Source organism: Corvus moneduloides, chromosome 10 (assembly GCF_009650955.1).
Source record: "Corvus moneduloides isolate bCorMon1 chromosome 10, bCorMon1.pri, whole genome shotgun sequence".
Lineage (NCBI taxonomy): Eukaryota > Metazoa > Chordata > Aves > Passeriformes > Corvidae > Corvus > Corvus moneduloides.
The window spans coordinates 21036647-21054907 of NC_045485.1; the positions used below are offsets into that span (position 1 = coordinate 21036647).

General features: G+C 42.9%; 1 protein-coding gene across 1 annotated transcript in view; it reads left to right on the forward strand.

Moving 5' to 3' along the window:
- GNB4 (G protein subunit beta 4) overlaps window positions 1–18261 on the forward strand; it is a 59774-nt gene that overhangs the window by 10719 nt on the left and 30794 nt on the right. The window lies entirely within an intron of this gene.

Sequence of the window (18261 nt, forward strand, 5' to 3'; positions counted from 1 at the left end):
GAGGCAGCTGTGGCAGGGGTACCTCCTGTGGCTGAGCACTGGGTTGAGGTGCAAGAGGGCATCCCAGAGCCAGAGAAACCCAAGGAGGAGCAGAGGGCTCTGGCAGCTCTCGTGAGCAGCCTTGGGAGATTGCAGCTGTGCTGGGGAGCACAAGTGACCAGGAATGCTGTGGACAGGGATAAGGAGGGCACTGCTCATAGGGCTCCAGCCCAGGGCCTGCCCTGGGTCTCACACAATGGTGGGCACTTGCCCCACACCTGAAACCACTGTTCGTTCCTTATGAAGTTCAACAAGAACAAATGTATGCTCTTGCACCTGGGGAAACATAATCCAGGGTGAGCTTCCTCCATTTAGATTCCAGCAAATGATATCCCACAGGAAGTTGTTCTTGAATTTGGAAGTGAAGGTGGTGAACACAAGAACTGTGAGCTGGCTAAAGTTCTATTCCAAAGAAAGTGGCAAGGCTGGAGAAATGTTGCTAGTGATGTTTCTCTGGGGTTAGTCCTGGGACCTGGTCTATTTAATATATTTACCAGTGTGGTGAGGCGAAATTCCTAGGTAAGACACGTTGGGAGGCATTGCCAATGTTGAGGAAGACTGGGTTGATGTTCAAAAAGGATTAAGGTAAATTTTTTACCAGCTTGCTGGTGATGTCATATAATTAAGTCTCGTACTGTACAAGCCAGACACATTGGGTTCAATAATAACCTCATCTATAACCTGGGGCTTTGTGAACTGTATGTAGCAGAGATGGAAACAAACCTGAGTGCACTTAGCAGTGGAAGGATGAATGTGATAAAACATTGGAGTATAATTGGGTGGGGTAGAAAAGATAATGCAGTCCTGGAAGGTGAGAGTTTTTAACAATTTGGAGGAAATATTGGTGCCACCTTACAATGAATGTTAACTTCTCTAGAGTATTTCTACAGTTGCGTGTAGCTATTTTCAGAAAAATTAACTTAAACTGTGAGAGGTATAAAGAAGAGCTACAGGATGAGCAAGGGAATGGAACTTCATCTTTTAAAGGGAAATTAGAAATGCCTCCTGTACCCAACCAAATGGAAGTTTCTAGGGTGATGAATCATTTAATACACTGGGAGCAAATACTGGTGAGTGGAAAGGTTCAGTGTCTGTGATCACTGTAGCCTCTGCTGAGATCACTAAAAAAGCTGCCACTCGTAGATTGTTCAGGAGCTTTCTTTGTGATGTGGGTAGTGGACTGGTGTTAATTCCAAAAGTCCACAAAAATTTTGTGTGTGACACTGACAAGAGGATGGCCAGTAAGGCTGTGTTTTTATTAGTCCTGCAAAAAGTACTCAGCAGCCTCAAAAAACAAATACCATTTTTCAAATCTTGACTGCAGATTACTTACAAGAGAAAGAGATTTCTTTAACTGAGATGAACTTGCTCCTGTTTGGTCTGTTTGGGCTGGGCTGTGGTGGTGTCAGTCCCTCAGCCCTGCCTAAGGAGCCAGCTCACTGTGCTGAGATCTAGGTTTGACTTGGGAGAGCTCCGTAAGTGCGGAGTGTGCTGACATCACGCTCCCGAGGGTGTCAGTTATTAGCTGCTAAGAATAGTTACAGGCAAACACAGAATAGAAAAATCAAATGTCTGCTTAAACCACCAGTGAATGGGAAGGCAAAGAGCTTGAGCTCAGCTGAGGGGCTTTCTGTTTAAATGCAATGGCAACAAGGTTGGGCATCACCCTGGTGCAGGTGATGCTTTAGGATTTGGGAGCTGGGAGAGCCCACAGAGACAAGTTCATCCCTGGTGCAATTCCAGAACTGTCATGGTAAGTGAGCTTTTTGTGTTTATTTCCCTCTGTTTAGGTTATCTGATCTGAGTGATTTGTGTTTTCCAGTCCTTAGTCTAACGATGGGATTCACAGCACAAGAACCATGTCAGTGTTACTGCCAGTATAATCACAGTTCTATTAAAAGATAAAACACAAAGCAATACTAATTTTGCAAAATGAAGTGTTCAAGGTTACGAAATAATGTACAGTGAAAACTACATGTGGGCATAGGTGGTGCCTCCAGTCTCCGAGTTCAGGAAAGTATCCTGCTCACCCTGTGTTTTGGGGCTATTTGGCATAAATGTTACAACCTTTAGGCCTTGATTACAGATTTATGAGCTAAGACAGGCTTGAAGACAGAGGTCACATTTTCAGGTTTTAACTTATTTCCAGTTTTGTAATGCAGACTTCAGTTTAGTGTTTCTGTGATATGAATAAGGTGTTTCAGATATTAAACTGTTCCAAATTAAAGATTGTTGGGGAAGATGAAACAGGAAAACCTTGTAAATATGATTGCCTGACAAAAGATTTTGGGAATATGAAAACTACAGGCAACATCGAAATGAAAGCCACTTTTGAAATACCAGGTCTTAGTTACTGAACAACTAGAAAACAATGGTATGGCCACTGAAGTAATCCCCTCTTGATGGAACAATACCCTCTGCTTGCAAACAGGTCCAAGGGTCAGAGCAGACCCTACTAGCTCAGCAGAAGGGGTCCAAAGAGTAGTTTTTAGAAGTTAAGATGTAACACTCTATGGTAATATAAGAACTCTTATAGGCTGTATGTAAATGCTATAGGATTTGTATCTTGTATTAGATTGGTTAGTGACAATTAGAATATTCAGTACAGAAGATGATTTATTGTATTGTAACCAGGACTTCAGACACTTCTATTCATTCTCACTTCCATTCTCTCTTCTATTCACTTCATTCCTCTCTTCCACTTCTACTCTTGCTCTTACTCTTGCTCTTACACTCTCTCTCTCTCACCTGCTTACTCTCTTGGGCCTGCTCAGAGCTGAGTCAGGCAGCTCTGAGCAGTGCCCCTATACCCACGCCTTTACAATAAACCGACTGTGTCCCAAGACCTGCCTATAGAGATCTCCATCCGTCTCCGTCTCCGTCTATGTCCGTACCCACCCGTAACCTACAAAGATGATCTAATTTAAAAAAACACATATAAATACAGAAGCAATATAAGACGAAAGTTAAGATTAACATAGGACTGGGTGTCTCACAACCTTTGAAAATCTCATCTTGGCTTTTTTATACTAATTAGGCCATGAACAGAAATGTTCAACTAGGTTTATCAGTGCTCTTAGGAGATCCTCTAACCTGAGGTACTCCTAACGATATTTTTACACTTCTTAATTTACTGTATAAAGGCAGGCAGGGGTAGAAATATCATGCTGTGACTCTTCCAGACAAACACAAAGTTACAAATTGGCCTGGAGGTCCCTTGGCCAAAGTATAATCTTTGTCTCACCACTTCGTACTCGCCCACAACAGCTTCATGGTGATTCAAAACCATCAGAAATCACTTGTAGCTATCACTGGTGCCCTTAGCAGGGAGAACAACCTGTTCTCCCTCCAAATTTGGCACCCTGGCCCCAGACTCCCTGGTTTGCAGCCAGTGCACAGCAAAACCTACCAGTCTGCTGATCCTACAGAGCCTGACTCACGTCTCTGCCAGCCCCTTGCAGGAGCCTTTCCCAGAGGGAATGAGGAGCTTGATGGATGTGGTGCTGCAGGATGTCAGAGTGTGCTAATGAAGCAACAGATCCATTACAGTATTTAGCCATTTTGCAAGATCCAATTACAGGAACTTTGTGAAGTATAAAATAGTTTGATTTTACCCTGTGCTTATCCTGTAAAAGATGATGTCTCTAAAATATATTCCCATCCTATCATTATTTCCGTGTGCTGATTCATCTATGTTAAATTGTTTAGAACCAGGATTTGATTCTGCCCTATTGCTTATCATTTTTTTGTAAATCTGTTTGATAATTGTTATGGATAAAGATGAAGAATCCCTGGGTATTCTGCTTGCAGGGTGTAACATGTAAAGTAGAAGGTTTTCTTGCAGATCAGAAGGCAGGACTGACGTAGGAGTTATTGTCTAAAATTACATTGTCTCTGTTATGTAGGAATTCAGACAGTGATTGTGATAGTCCCTTTTGTCCTTTAAAAATGAGAATTTATGACTCAAAAGGTGCTATGCTGTCAGTCAGAAAATTTTTCCATTATACTGAATCTTATTTTTAATGGTGTAATATCCTGTTCTTTTGGGTGCAAGTGTGGTGTTTTGAATGCAAACTGATTTACAGTCATTTTCTTCAGTCTGTGAAACAAGCACCAAAAAATAAAGAAAAAATAAGATGTAAGAAATTCTATATTCGGTGTTATTGTCCAGAGGGGTAAACTATAACATAATAAGAAAAAAAACCTGAAGAATTTTTCCTCATTTCAAGGGTTTTTGAGTTTTATTTTTTTTAGGAAGAGGACTATGCTTAGGTGACTCTTGCCTGAAGGAGCAGCATCTTTAAATGGGAAGCTTTTATGACATAAAGTGCATATGGCTCTTAGCATGTGGCCAACTTCTTGTTTAGAAAGATTTCCTGCTGCATTCGTTTTTCCTTGCTGTATCCCCCGAGGGCTGAACGTCGCTATCTCCTGCAGACAATGCAGCAACGCCCTGGTTTTGTACTGGTGAATGATTTTCACATTCACAAGCTGTTTCAGTGTTCCAGAGCATTGCATTGTTCTAGCATGGATTTATCTGAATTCTTTCATAGAAAGATGATTCTCTCTGGTTTGGGGGATGCCATCAGGGATAAAGGCACATGCAGTAGCACAAACAGCTGAAATCTCATGGCAGACTTTATGTCTGCTTGATGCTTTCCCTGATGGCCTTGACACCAATTATAATGTCACTAGAGTAAAATAGGCTCTGCAAAATGTGATTTTTCTGTTGGAATGCTGGCAAAGTAGTGCCGATGTGGCATAAACTTCTATAGGTGGTGGCACTCTCTCATATGTTCTGTTTTCAAGGTTAAATACAGAAGTGCACAAAACACTCTCAGCAAGAGGTAGAAGTACCTGGGCCTCGTGGCCTCTGATTTCAGCTGAGCAGTCAGACCCCTGTCCTTTGCTTTTTTGTGTGCAGATGGACCTGCCATGTATGGAAATTATCTCAGCTGAAATCAAAGCAGTGTAGAAAACAAAATTGTGTAAATGTCTGTGAATGGATCCCCCTGATTTTTACAGAAAATGCGAGAATGGTGGACCTAAATAATCGACAAAGTTAGGGTAAAAGTCTGTAAAACGCCTGTGGAAGTACATATTAATCAGTTTTACATGTCCCAAACTCTATCCCGTTGAAATTATGAACAATTCAACAAAATATATTCTTGGAATGTACTTAGATCAAATAGCAGGAAGCTGAGTCCAGGTACAGTCAGACTGGAAATGAGGCATATGTGTCCAGTGGTGTGGGTCACTGGCATAGCTGGAGGAGAAACGTGATGTTTCACATGCACAGCAAACTGAGGGTTTGTCCACATAAGACTACACACATGTAATCTGAATTAACATCAGCAAGTTAAGGGATCTGATGCACAAACTTCTCGGGGAATATGGCTGACTGTTGCTGTAAAATGCCAGACTGAGAGATCAGAATAATCTCTCTGGCTGGAAAATCCACTGATCCATAGCAATAGCTCTGTTCTGTATGTGCATGGCAGACAGAGAGCAAGAAAAGGTTTTCATTCTGCTGCAGAAGAATATATTAATGGTCTTGTCTCACCACAAATTTTCACAAAATTAGATAGTTAGATTGTGTACAATCTTGGCTCATCACCAAGACTACTTGCCATAAAATTTCTGACATCAGAAGAGGGACACCTGTATTAAAGTGAAATTTGAAGATTCTCTAATATATAAATTTGTGAGATGGAGTCCTTATCCATAGCAATCATGTTGTCAGCAATGCTGTTTGTTTGAATTAATGCTGCAGATTGGATCTGGTCGTTGATGCTGATCTCAACTTATATGTAGGACATAAGCTGAATACATTACATTTTCTAACACGCCTGGCCAGAATGCTCTGATGCAAACACCAAAGCTGAAGTAAATGGGAGCAGGCAGTTCTCAGCTTGAGGTGCCAGGCCATTGGAAATTCCAGGTTCCTAAATGTAAATGTAGTATAGATATCCAAGCTGAAAGGTGTCTCAAAAATACAGCCAAAGATTTATATTATTCTGACAACACACTGGAATCAGCTGACACTGAGCCAAACCCAGCAGAGGAGTCTTTTGATGTATTTCAAGAGACATGTTAAGTTCAGTGTCCTGAAACTGCATCTGTCACCGCCATCCTCTCAGGAAAAAAAACCTAAGAAGGCTGGTTTTTTGTTTTTTAATCGTTAACTTTGCACTGCTGTGCCTTCCTTCCTCTCTAAGCTTCCCTTTTGTGTAGATGAAACCTAGTGATGCTGTGTTTGCCTATAGGCGTCCTTTTTCCTGTGAACACAGAAAACCCTGAAGAACAAATAAACTGTTTAAGTTGCTGATCCTGCATGTTTGCAAATTCATTGGGAGATTTGGCTCACATGTAAGGACACAAGGATCCGGCTCCTAGGGAATAAACGTCAAAGAACATGAAAAGAAAAGCCTTGGTAGGCACTAGGACTATAAGAACAAAGAGTGCTTCCAAACTGCAGTAGTAAAAACCACTGGGAAATGTGGGATAGTCTGACAGAAGCAGTTAAGAATGATGGTTCTGAGTCAGGCACTGAATTGGAAAAAAAGAAAAAAGAAACAAGAAAAAGAAAAATGAAAAATGAAAAAAGAAAAAGGCTTGATCCAAGTGAATTAAAGCCACTTATATTCCTGGAAATGAATTATTTCCTCTTTATCAAAAAAGGAAAAAAGACAAAGAGGTTAAGAATGTAATTATATGTTGCAGAAAGAATTATATGGCAATTTCTGTCTCCCAGGTTTACGTTCAGGGTGCAGACCAAAACTCTGATACGCTGCCTGACTTCTGCAGTGTCTCAGCAGTGTTGCCTGTGCTGCTTATTTACTTTTCAGCACTTCCTCTCAGAGGCTTTCTTGTAGCCCATGTCCTCTGCAGGCTTTCAGAGGAAGCTCTGGGTATTATTCTGTGTCCAGAATAAACAGAAAGCACAGCACCGTCTTCTGTGCATAATCCCTCTCCTTCCCCTGTGAATTTACAAATACTGTAGGAAAACAGAATGATCACAGAAATAGCTGTGTTAGAAGATCCCTCAGTGCTGAGGACTTGGTTCCCTGCTTTGTCAGGGAGTTCAGGCATATCTGTGACATCATTTACTGTTTACCTTGCCGAGGCTCCAAGGAAGTGCCAAAGCCTGTGAACCACCTCCTCCCTTTCCCATCTTGAGGTATTTTCATTCCATCCATCTCTGCCTGGACACAGAGTGCCTCAACAGTGTGGCAGGGGATGTTTTCAATGCACACTGATGTTTTGCCCAGTCATATGTTGGGAGGGAGCGTCCTCCCACTGGTATGAACAGTATGACCACAAAGGAAGATGAACAGTAACTGCATTATGTCCTCCAGAAGATGGATGGAAGTGAGAGGGAATATGGTTTTGTGAGCTGTATTTCAGGGCCTTGTTCACCAGTTGCACAACATTGCTGCATTTGTTTCCCAGTGTTTACAAACAAAATTAAATCAAGGTTGTAAACCAGAAAACCGTATTCATATGCGGTGTAGATTGATGATAGACATAGCATAAAATGCTAAAAACTAGATCAGCTGCAATTAGTCTTTAAAGAACCTAATCACCAATATGAATTGGACAACCAAGATTTCAAGTAGTTAACTTCCTTCTGTCCTATATGTTCACTGTCTTTTTGTGTTGTGTGGTTTGTTTTTTGTTTGTGGTTTGGTTTTGTTTTTTTTTTCATGGGTGGAAACTGTTTGGAAATAAATATACTAAGATTCAGTTATTCCTAAAACTTTGTCATTTAATGACAAAAACCATTTGCTTATGAATGCATTGAGGTTGCTGCACTGGGCATATCCAGACTCTGCCAATCATCAGAGAGGGTCTCTGTCATTCTTAAGTGGCTGAAGGGTAGAAAAGGAGTGGGGCAATTTCCTACAGACTTTCTTCTGCTCTCCTGGTATGATGCCTTGAAGTAGATGATGCTGCTATATCACAGAGACCACCAGTTTAAATTAACTAGGATATAATTAAGATTATAAAAACAACCCCAAAAGTTTTATGGGGTTACAAAGATCATTCTCTCATTATCCCAAAAAAAGTTTATTTCTTGCTAGTTCCCTTGAGAGAAGAGATAAAAATTGCCCTTTTATGGGAAGACAACTGCCCAATAGATCACCAGGAAAAGCAGTCTGAGCATGGGCAGGGCTGGCTGGAGCCCAGACAGTGGGACTGGGACTGGAGAGCCCCTGAAACAAAACTGTGCAGCAGAAGCTGCTGCAGAGCTTCCCTGGCAGGTGCCACTTGAAGATGCCTGTGACAGCCTGGCCTGGGGGAGTCCAAGATGATGCAAAGTGAATGGGAATGAGAGAAAAAAAAGGCAGTGGAACAGTGGGAAAAGGAAATATTCTTGACTTTGTGTGCTGAAGAGATCAGACCCCATTGCACTGGTGCAGGGTTTTGAAGGATGTTTTTTGTCTTAGGCCCTGACTCTGCCCAAGCCAATTTGTCACCAGTTTGATACACAGTGATGCAAATAGGCACCTATCCCTTGCTTCCCTCCTCACACAGACACACATTTCTGCTGGATTCTTGCTTTTTAGCACAGTGGTGAACCAACAGTGCTAAAGCACCACCTGTTTTGCTGTGTCAAGGGAACCAGCTATCACTGCAGCCATGTCACTAAATCACATTACAACCCTTGGTCTAATGACATTTGTATAGATCTCCAGCTCTCTACTGTTTGTCACTAATCAGGGTAGTCTGAAGATAATCATGCAGGGACATTATCCCATTTCTGCCTTATCTACTCATTTCTGCAGTGCACACACAAGCCAGCATGGCCTGACTTCTCCAATTCCTCTTGCTATATTTATTTGTCTTCCTTTTAGCAGAAATAATTGAGGGATCAATGAGGTTACTGTGCCAGGTCTATTTCTCAACTCTCCACTTCCCTATTGCAGTGGGATCTTGCAGGAAACTTGAAGAAATCCAAACAATAGCCAAACCTCTTCTCATATTTGCTCTGAGAAGCCAACCCTGCCTGTGTAATAGGCACTGTTGAACATGATTTAGCCTTAAAAGTTTAAATATCTTTTTGTTACATCCCAATGGAGACAATGTTAGGGTTCATATTAGCACTACTGAGTGCTCATTTGTTCTTTCTGGTTTTTAACATTGCAAAAAGATTAGATAAATTTTCTTCCCTGTTGCAGTTGCTTGAAACTGCAATGAATTTCGTGAAATGAATGGAATTATTTAGGATTTTAATCAATGGAGCTGCAGAATTTAGCCAACCACCTTAAAACCATTGTATTTATTTCTAAGATTCAAAATGTTATATTAATAATTTAAACAATTGTAGAGAATATCCTGTTGTATTGACCTTGAAAATGTTGTTAAACATAGTAAATACAAAACATTTTCTTGCTAAAATGAAAAAATGAAATGCTCAGTCACTTGGAGCTTCACATGGAAATCATCAGGAAAACAGCTCCTGTTCTAAATGGAGCTGTCAAACTGACAGGTTGCAATAGAAACCTATTCCCAGCTATTCAGTAGTAACAAAAGATCAAGACGATCCAGTTTCATCAGGCCATCAAAGAGGGAGACTTGAATTTGTTGAATTCAAATCAGTTTTCTCTGTTTGCTTACTTAGGCTGGTCCTAACTGCAGGATTGTAAGAAATTCATAATAAACGGAGCTGTTACTCATTCCAAGAACATCAAATAGCTGTCAATTATAAGGTGGCAGAGACTTGAATAAAAATGAAACTGCCTTTTTTGAGAAATACTTTGGGTTGATCACAGCCACTTTGACGTAAGATTCTCTGCATGTGCAATTAGCAGCTCATTCTGGCAGTTTCCTTATGGGAATTTTTCCAGGAGTATTTGATGCAAATGTTTCTGAGAATCAGCTGTGGATGCACTATGAGGATAATTTAGAAATCTTTTCTGGAAAAGACACCTCTGTGGCTGCTGTAGTTTAAACAAGAATGTACAGCTTTATTGATTCCTGACCCTTTGTCCCTGTCCAGCGTTCAGCTCCACCACTCTAATCCAGCCTTTTTTCCTCTGGAGTAATGGAAACCTCAGGTTTTTTCCACTTGCTTGTTAATGTATTTGGCAAGATACTTGGGGCTTCTTTGCAAAGGTGCTACTGCTCTGCTGATTGACATTCAGCATGGGCAGGCAGAGCAGGCCATGGAAAGAAGCAACAAGCCAGGAAGGAACAAAAACCTTCCAATCTTGAGTTCTTATTCCAAGTGTCTTTGAATCAGCAGCTCTGGGCCCTTCCCAGCTCTTGAAGGAATGCCAATTCAGAGCAGTGAGTGAATAAGGTGTGTGTGGGGGCGACTGCTTCCCTGTCACTTGTGAGAAGCTTCATTTTAAAAAGTGCCTCTTCTTTTGCTGCATTACAGGGGCTTGGATGGCTCCGAGGAGCTGGGAATTGCTCACAGAGGCTTTTTGTTCATGGCCTGTTGCCCAGTCCAACCCAGCCCAGGCCACGAGTGACCAGGAGCTGTTTCCGTGTCAGCCCAGCCTAATGGATGATGTGAGCTGTGCCTCAGTCCAATTTCAGCAGCAGGAGCATCACAAAAGCCAGCACTGCCCTTGTCCCCAAGTGACTCTCTTGCAAGCCAGGGCTGTTTTGGGGCAGGGGAGAGCCAAGGCTCTGGGGGACCAGCTGCCTCCTGCCTCACATCCTTCCCTGCACTCGGAGGGGGAACTCCAGCCTGCGGAGCTGTCAGGCTGATGCTTTCCCCAGCACTGGAATGACACGCAGTGAAAACAGGCTGGCAACAGGAACAGAAATCAGGAGCATCTTGGGTTAGGAGCACGGATATCTTCTGGTAAAAGATACACAGAAGAGCATGAATGGTTTCATTCAGAGTTTTGCACCAATGCCCTCTGTGTATGAGGAAAATCATTAGGATGCCATTAGCTCTCATGCGTTAAAATGGAAAATACTTCTTTATTGTAATCTCTAATTTTATTTTACAATGTTTTTACTATTTCTTTTTTGCAGTTTGCTTACTTAGACTCTCAGACTGGTCATTTTCGCTCTGCTTAAATTTAATTTCACTCCTTTGCTTGCTCTCTTGTTCTTCCATCTGAAAAGCTTTCATGTTGGGTAACTTGCTCAGCAGCAAGGATAGAGGGAAACAGGTGGGCAGGCAATCTGAATTCTGATTTTGGCTCTGCCACTGGCTGCTTGGCAAGCTGTTTACACCACTCTGTGCCTTACTTTCCCAGAGAAAGAGATTCATAGTTTAAGAACAGTTCAAAATCTTTGACAAAAAAGAACCGTGCAACTACTTAGTGCTATTTCCTGAAGGAAAACACATGTAAAATCAGGTATTTTATTCCATGTGCTCCTTAAAATGTCTATCAGTTAAACCCAGTAAGCCTCTGTTCTTCATTTTCCTTTACTGAATTAGTTCTAAATGTTGAGTCATCATCATTGATGCCCACATCCAAACCACCACAGACATCTTAGCCTTCAAACTGCAAAAAATCCCAAATGTTCTGGATTCTTCAGCCCATTTAACGTGTGGTATGTAAGTAGCAAATCCATGTAACTACTGAGACATGGCTACAGTACAGATCTGCACTGGCACTGCAGAAGGTATGGATTGCTCTCTCCTTAAGCTTTAATGTTCTCTCTATTCCCTCCCTTTCCAGTTTAATTTGGATAAAGTGTTCACCAGCAGGACACAGTAGTTTGTTAAGGGCACAGTTGTTACATAACTTTATATTACTTACAGCCCTATAAAAGTGTTGTAGATAACACCAGAGACAGTGTTGTTCCTCTACCTTGTTCCTCCATGGTGCCATTTCCAGTACTATTGATTCACAATGGAACCCCTTTTCCCTCAGGAATGGCTGGGGTCAGAGCAATACCGTCGATGCTGATGGAGGTGAAGAGCCAGCACCAGCATTATGCTGAAAAGCTTCCTAAAAATGGCCTCTATCTCCTTGCTGACCTGGAAACTCAGCTTCTTGTATCAGATGTCCTCATTCATGACCATAAAACCCCTCTGGGTACTAAAAGTTTTGTAATTTAAATGGCAAAACTTCAAAACTGCAAGCTTGAGTACCACTGCTGACAGCTTGGTGTAAGCTCAGCCTCAAGTCCAGGGGAAGATGAAATACATCTGTAATTATTCTGAATTCAGCACTTGACTGCAGTGAGTATTTCTTGCTGCACAGCAACCGAGGGTCAGCTTGGATTCCAAAAGTGGATTTGCCGTTTTTATTGTAATGCAACTGCAACACAGAGTTAAATTCTTGTTTCATTTTACTGATCTTCACTGAAGCATTTTCCAGCGGCACCTGGGAGCTTGGTGTTCTGCAGCCTGCAGGAAGCTGCCAGGAACTGTGCTCAAGGGGACCGTGTTGAGGTTATGTGCAGCAGGGCTTCAGATGTGAATGTGCTTGTGGGTGGCACTGTGTGAATACACGTACTGAAAAATATTACACCTGCGATTTCCTAAGATTGGGTAGCAGTGGAATGCGAGAATCTTTCATTAAAAATGTGAAAAGCAGTTTGGTTTTGTTGTGATTAGTAAGTGGCTTGTATCTGTAAGAATTTCTAAAGGTAATTAATGGACCTGATCATGCTTATTCAGTTGGCTTCCTGTCTTGTTCATGAAAAGGCCAAACAATTTCTGAACAGACTGAACAAAATAGTACTTCTTTAATATTCCTCTCTTCCTAATTCCACACTTTCACTACACATGTCAGTTACTGAATGCTTTGTTAAGCTCCTTTCATGACTATTAATTTTCTCTTTTGCCTCTACTCATTCCACTTTATACCTGGCACACAATGTTAATGTCCATTATGCTCTTCATTTGTTGAGGAAGTAACTGAAAACTCACAGAAAGTGATCACATTAGTCCTTGTTTGCTCCCTACTGCACACACCGTAAAATTCTGGGGGGTTAGGATGAGGTTTGGTATATGGTAAAGTAAACGTAATTTCCAAAGCAGGATGTAGAAAATGCCATGCTCAGAATCGGTGGGAGAAGAGCTACTTGGCTGAAAAGGACTGGGAAATTTTTCAAACTGAGAGTTAAAAAGGGATCTTCGTTGTTTCTGCCCCTCCCATCTGCTGTTCTCTGCAGCTGAAAATGGGGCAGAAAGCCAACATTGTGACATTTGAGCGGACAGCACTTTATGGAAGTGTCTATTACAATGCCACACCCACACCCATGGTAGAAAGGAGCCTTCTCCCGGGCCAGGGCAAGCAAAGGTGCTGCCAGAGTACAGCTGATGTGAGGCTTCTTTCCCTGAGTCTGGCATTTGTAGGCAGACTCTTACATTTTTCTGTGTAGGTTTAAAATGCAGATTCCCTTTCCTCTGCTTGCTTACTCCTCTCCCCCTACAGAAGGAATAAGAGGATTTCTAAAACACACTGTGGAGTTTCCTCAGCCCTCAAGTGCCAGCCTTGCCAGTGGGCTGGGCTGCAGCAGCAGAGAACGTGCAGAAGCACCGTGACTGGGATGAGCTTTGCCTTTGCCTCACCGAGTCATCTCAGACACCGGTGAAATACCCTGCAAATTACATCAGTGAAATACCCTGCAAATTACAGTGAGCACATGAAGCCCACGACTGATGCCAGTGTCAAACTGATCTTAGAAGGGAACACTACAGATCAAATGGCTTTTTCAGCCCCTTTGATTTCTGCCGCTGTTCTTTTACAATGAGCACTTTCAGCAGTTCCACGAGTATCCTTCATCATTTTATCTGAAAGAAATATTAATATATTCAGAAATACATGCATATATATAGGCTGCACGTAAAGCATCTATCCATATATGCCCACTCCCCTTTCTTCTATTTAAATAGTGTTTAGTGATTGCTCAGTTCTCTTGAAAGGATGAGTCACCTGTAGCTGCACAATGATCCAACTGTGTAGCTTCATCAGTTATTTTACTGGACCTTAACAAGTAAATACACTGGCATCCACTGTCATTATTTTGGTTTGTACTTATATTATTTTTCCTTAATTTTTTTATTTGAATTAAATATTAGAGAATTAGCATGAGGATAGAAGAGGATCTGCTGGATTGTCAGCCCTAGAAATTGAGGTTCCCTGTTTCTTGGTAGCACGGGGACACACAGCAAGGACGTTTCCCTCCACCTGCCCGTTAAACAGCGATCCATGGACCAGAGCTGGTGGTGAGCAGCCAGTGCAGGTGCCTTACACATTCCTTCTGGGAATTCTAGAGAGACATGGCCACAATGTGAACTGAACTGCCACCTCAGATGCTTTTCATGTGGAGCATCACCTGGTGTGCAGAGAGATCACCACTCCCTGGTGCTGTGAGAGGCCACCCTACATCAGCAGAGCCACTGACAGAGTGACAGGAGAGGATCTGTCACACTCCAGCTGTGCCCTGAACGAACAGAGGGGTCGGGAAGGAAGGAAGGAGTGAATGTTAGACTCCAGTGAGAGTAAAACCAGGAGATTGAAGGTAAAGCAGTAAAACCTTTGCTGTCATATTTAGGAATGAACTGAGGAAGGGATATCTGAAGGGGGATATGTTTTCCATCATGTATATATAGAATATAAAGATAATATGTGTAATCTTGCTTAACAGAGTAATTAAATCAGTAAATTAAGTGAGCTTTTAAGTCTCGTGCTCTCCATAAGGCTTGAATAAAACGAAGTGAGATTGCTCACTTATTAATAAGGGGTTAAGTGCCATTTTAGTTCCTAGATCTGGAAAAAAAGATGCAAAGTGAGGGAAAAGAGATGTAGATTAGCACATCTCACCTGAAGAGCTGCAGACTGCAGTGGCAGAAGAGCTGTCAGACATTAACAAAGAATGAAGACAAAGCAAAAAGTAATGGTCCAGCTGTGGGGTGGCCTGATTTAACCAGTGACACAAACAACCCTGAAAGGAAACCAGCCTTGTCACTGTAGAGGTGTCGAGGAAGTGGATTGCTCCTTCAATAAATTAATTCTGAAGTCTGAATGAGCAATTTATTTTTCTTTTGTTTTCCTGAAGTCAGTCAAAGGGGTTGTGTGATTCAGTCACACCAGTGCAGGGGATTCCCTCTGGATCTATGTCTCTTAGATATGGGTTGGGAATTTTTTTTTTTTCCTTTGTCTTGTCTCCTGAGCAAACATGACTCCTTCATTTATTTGAATGAAGTGTTTTGGGAAGCAATTAGATAATGGGCTAATGAAATGTGGGGGCTTTCTGGTAGCCCTGGAAAGTACCAGGCTGACAGTGAACCCTGCCTTTCTCTGGAACCAAGAAAAGACATGCAGAGACTCTGGTGGTATTTTTAGTCATTTAGATTATACGTGTCCCTGTCCATCTTTGTGCCTTTTGGCCTCAGCCCTGCCAAGACTGGGAAGTTTTTTAGAAAATGTCTCATTGCTTCCTCATACCCGTTCACTGTTCTAGCACGGTGTTTCACAAATTTCCATCCAAAGGGTGTTTAGGGTGCTGCTGGAGCAGTCCTGGCTGAGGTTTTCAGTTACAGCTGAATCAGCACAATCTCCAAACAGGTTCTCTTCCTCTGCCTTCCCTTTGGAGGTGTTTCAGACTCACCGGGCAGGAATCCAAGCACCATAGGCCTCCAGTAGCATTTAATCTATCAGAAACCAAAGTTGCTGCGTTGGCTATAGTAGCTCATAATTCAAAGGGAACATGTTAGAGAAACTGATCTGGGTATTGATTTTAAAAACTAACCTGGCACTGTGTCCCAAGATTTCTCTTTCACTGCAGAACAAATTGATTCCTTATATAAATTCTAAAATAATACAAAGCATATTGCAGAACTGGCATAAGAATGGCTCCATTAGGGGTAACTCTGCTTTTGCAGAGTGGGGTTTGGCATGTGAAACCAGTGATCAGAAGCAGAACTGGATAAAAGCTGGTGGTAAAACGCTGCCAGCAGGAGAACTGGGGATTTCTATTTCATTAGGAATTTGTAACATCATCTAATAAATGACTAAACTGACTACACAGTGGGTGAGATGAGTTTTATAAGGAGGGGCAGTTTCTGTTATCCGTATTGGTTGGTCCAGGACAAGATATTCCTGTTTGCCTTGGACCACCACAGCAACAGCAATGCCACCCCTGCAGGATGAGTTCCCCTGTGGAGAATCCTGTCCTGTGTGCTTCATTTTCACAGCCTGCAACTGAAATCTTCCCCGTCTCCCAAATGAGTCATAAGGATAAATTATGTAATTTTAAATGTTTTAATTAGCACTGGAAGGACAAAACCTGATAATTGAATAATATGTAACTACCCAAATACCATCTGAACTTTTCTAGGGCTTTCCTTGCTGCCTGTTACTTTCCAGAGTTGTTTGAAAACAGATGAGAAATGGTGTGCTCATTCTGGGATGGTATCTTGTCAGTAATCACTATTCAGGGATCTAGAGATTGTACTAGGAAAAATGTAAGAGAACAAGCATATTTTAAGGGAGAACTATCCTTGTGCCAGTTTCTCCCCTTTATAAAAATTTAAGTTACTTATATGGTGATACGGTGACTCTGAGGCAAGTGTATTTTCCTCAAGTGTGGTCCAACAAAATCAAACCCACCCCTTGTTGATTTTTGCTGTGTGATCACTCGTTAAATGCAAAGTAAACACATTGCTAAATGGCATCTGTCCTTTGGATAAACAGAAGACAGATGTATTGCAATGCAGGGAAGCACAACACAGACTTTGCAACCAGGACAGAGCCATTAAAATAATTGGCTTGAATCAGTTAGGGGATGTGCACTTTTTTAAAGACTGATTTAGGGTAAGCAATGAGCTGTTTCATTGCAGTATGGATTGTATGCTCCAGCATGTGCTGTCATTATTACTGAGCCCTTTATCAGTAACATGCTAATAGCTCAAAGATTGCTTTACTCACAGAAGTTATGATACTCATGTAAAATATTTTGCAAAAATTTGACAGTGTGTGTTGCTGAGGGTGTGTCAGACCCGTGCTAACAAGATGGATGACGCTAAGAGTCCCATGGTTGGTGCTGGAGGGCTGAGCAGGGCTGCCTTAGGCTGACTGTGCTGAGGCTCTGACTTCTGCAGAGGTGTCCCTGTGGCATCAGGGTCAGTGGAGCAGGAGAAACTCCGAGGTGTGGCCAGAGCATCCCACAAATCACCTATCCCATATGTTCCCAGGTCACTTGTTGGCTGTGGTTGTAGTTTGGCAATTTGATTGCAATAGGAGCATCAGCTGTGGAATGGCCAGACAGATCCACAACACAACTGACAACCCCCTGGCAGTCAGCCTCCCGTGGTCTGTCTGCTTTCCACATGCCGTTGTAAGGAGGGCTGCACCATTATGGGATGTGGGATTGCAGCTTTGTGAGGAATACACAGGATTTGAGTACCCATTCAACACTTCACTTTTTTTCCCCCCGCATTACTGATCTGCAAAGTTCAGCGGAGTCAGTTCTCGCTACTAACCAAAGAGAAGCACCACACCCTGCTGCGTGCTGAGGGGGATATAGGACTTTAATTGATCACAGAATCAGTTAGGTTTGGAAAGACCTCAGAATCATCAAGTCCAACCTGTGACTGAACACCACCGTGTCAACCAGACCATGGCACCGAGTGCTGCTTCTAGTCTTTCCTTAAACACCTCCAGGGATAGTGACTCCACGACCTCGCTGGGCAATCCATTCCAATCCCTTTCTTTGAAGAAATTCCTTCTAATGTCCAACCTAAACATCCCGTGGCTTGAGACTGTGTACTCTCATCCGACCGCCGGTTCCCTGGGAGCAGAGCCTGACCCCACCCAGCTGCACCCTCCTGTCAGGGAGTTGCAGAGAGCGATCAGGTCCCCCCTGAGCCTACTTTTCCCCAGGCTGAGCCCCCCCAGCTCCCTCCCCAGGCCGCTCCAGCGGAGCATCAGCCATGGAATACTGGGGGCAGGAGAGGGGCCGCCTGCCCTGTGGGTGCTCGGGAAGTCGAAGGCTCCATGGAAGGCAGTGCTCCCCTTGGCTCCACGGGGTCCCCACATCCCACCTCCACAACCCCATTCTCACCCTTCGTCCCCACAGGTCCCCATCACCCATGTCCCGCTCCCTGGACCCCCATCTCCGTGTCACTGATGCCCCCCAGTGTCCCCACCCCCAAGTCCCCATCCCCAGGGATCTTAACTTCAGGTGAAATCTCTGGGTCTCCACATCCTTTGGGTCCCCATGCCCTGGGGTCCCACCACCACCCAGGGCTGTCGCGCACAGGCCCCGTGTCCCCCGTGTCCCCCGTGTGCCCCG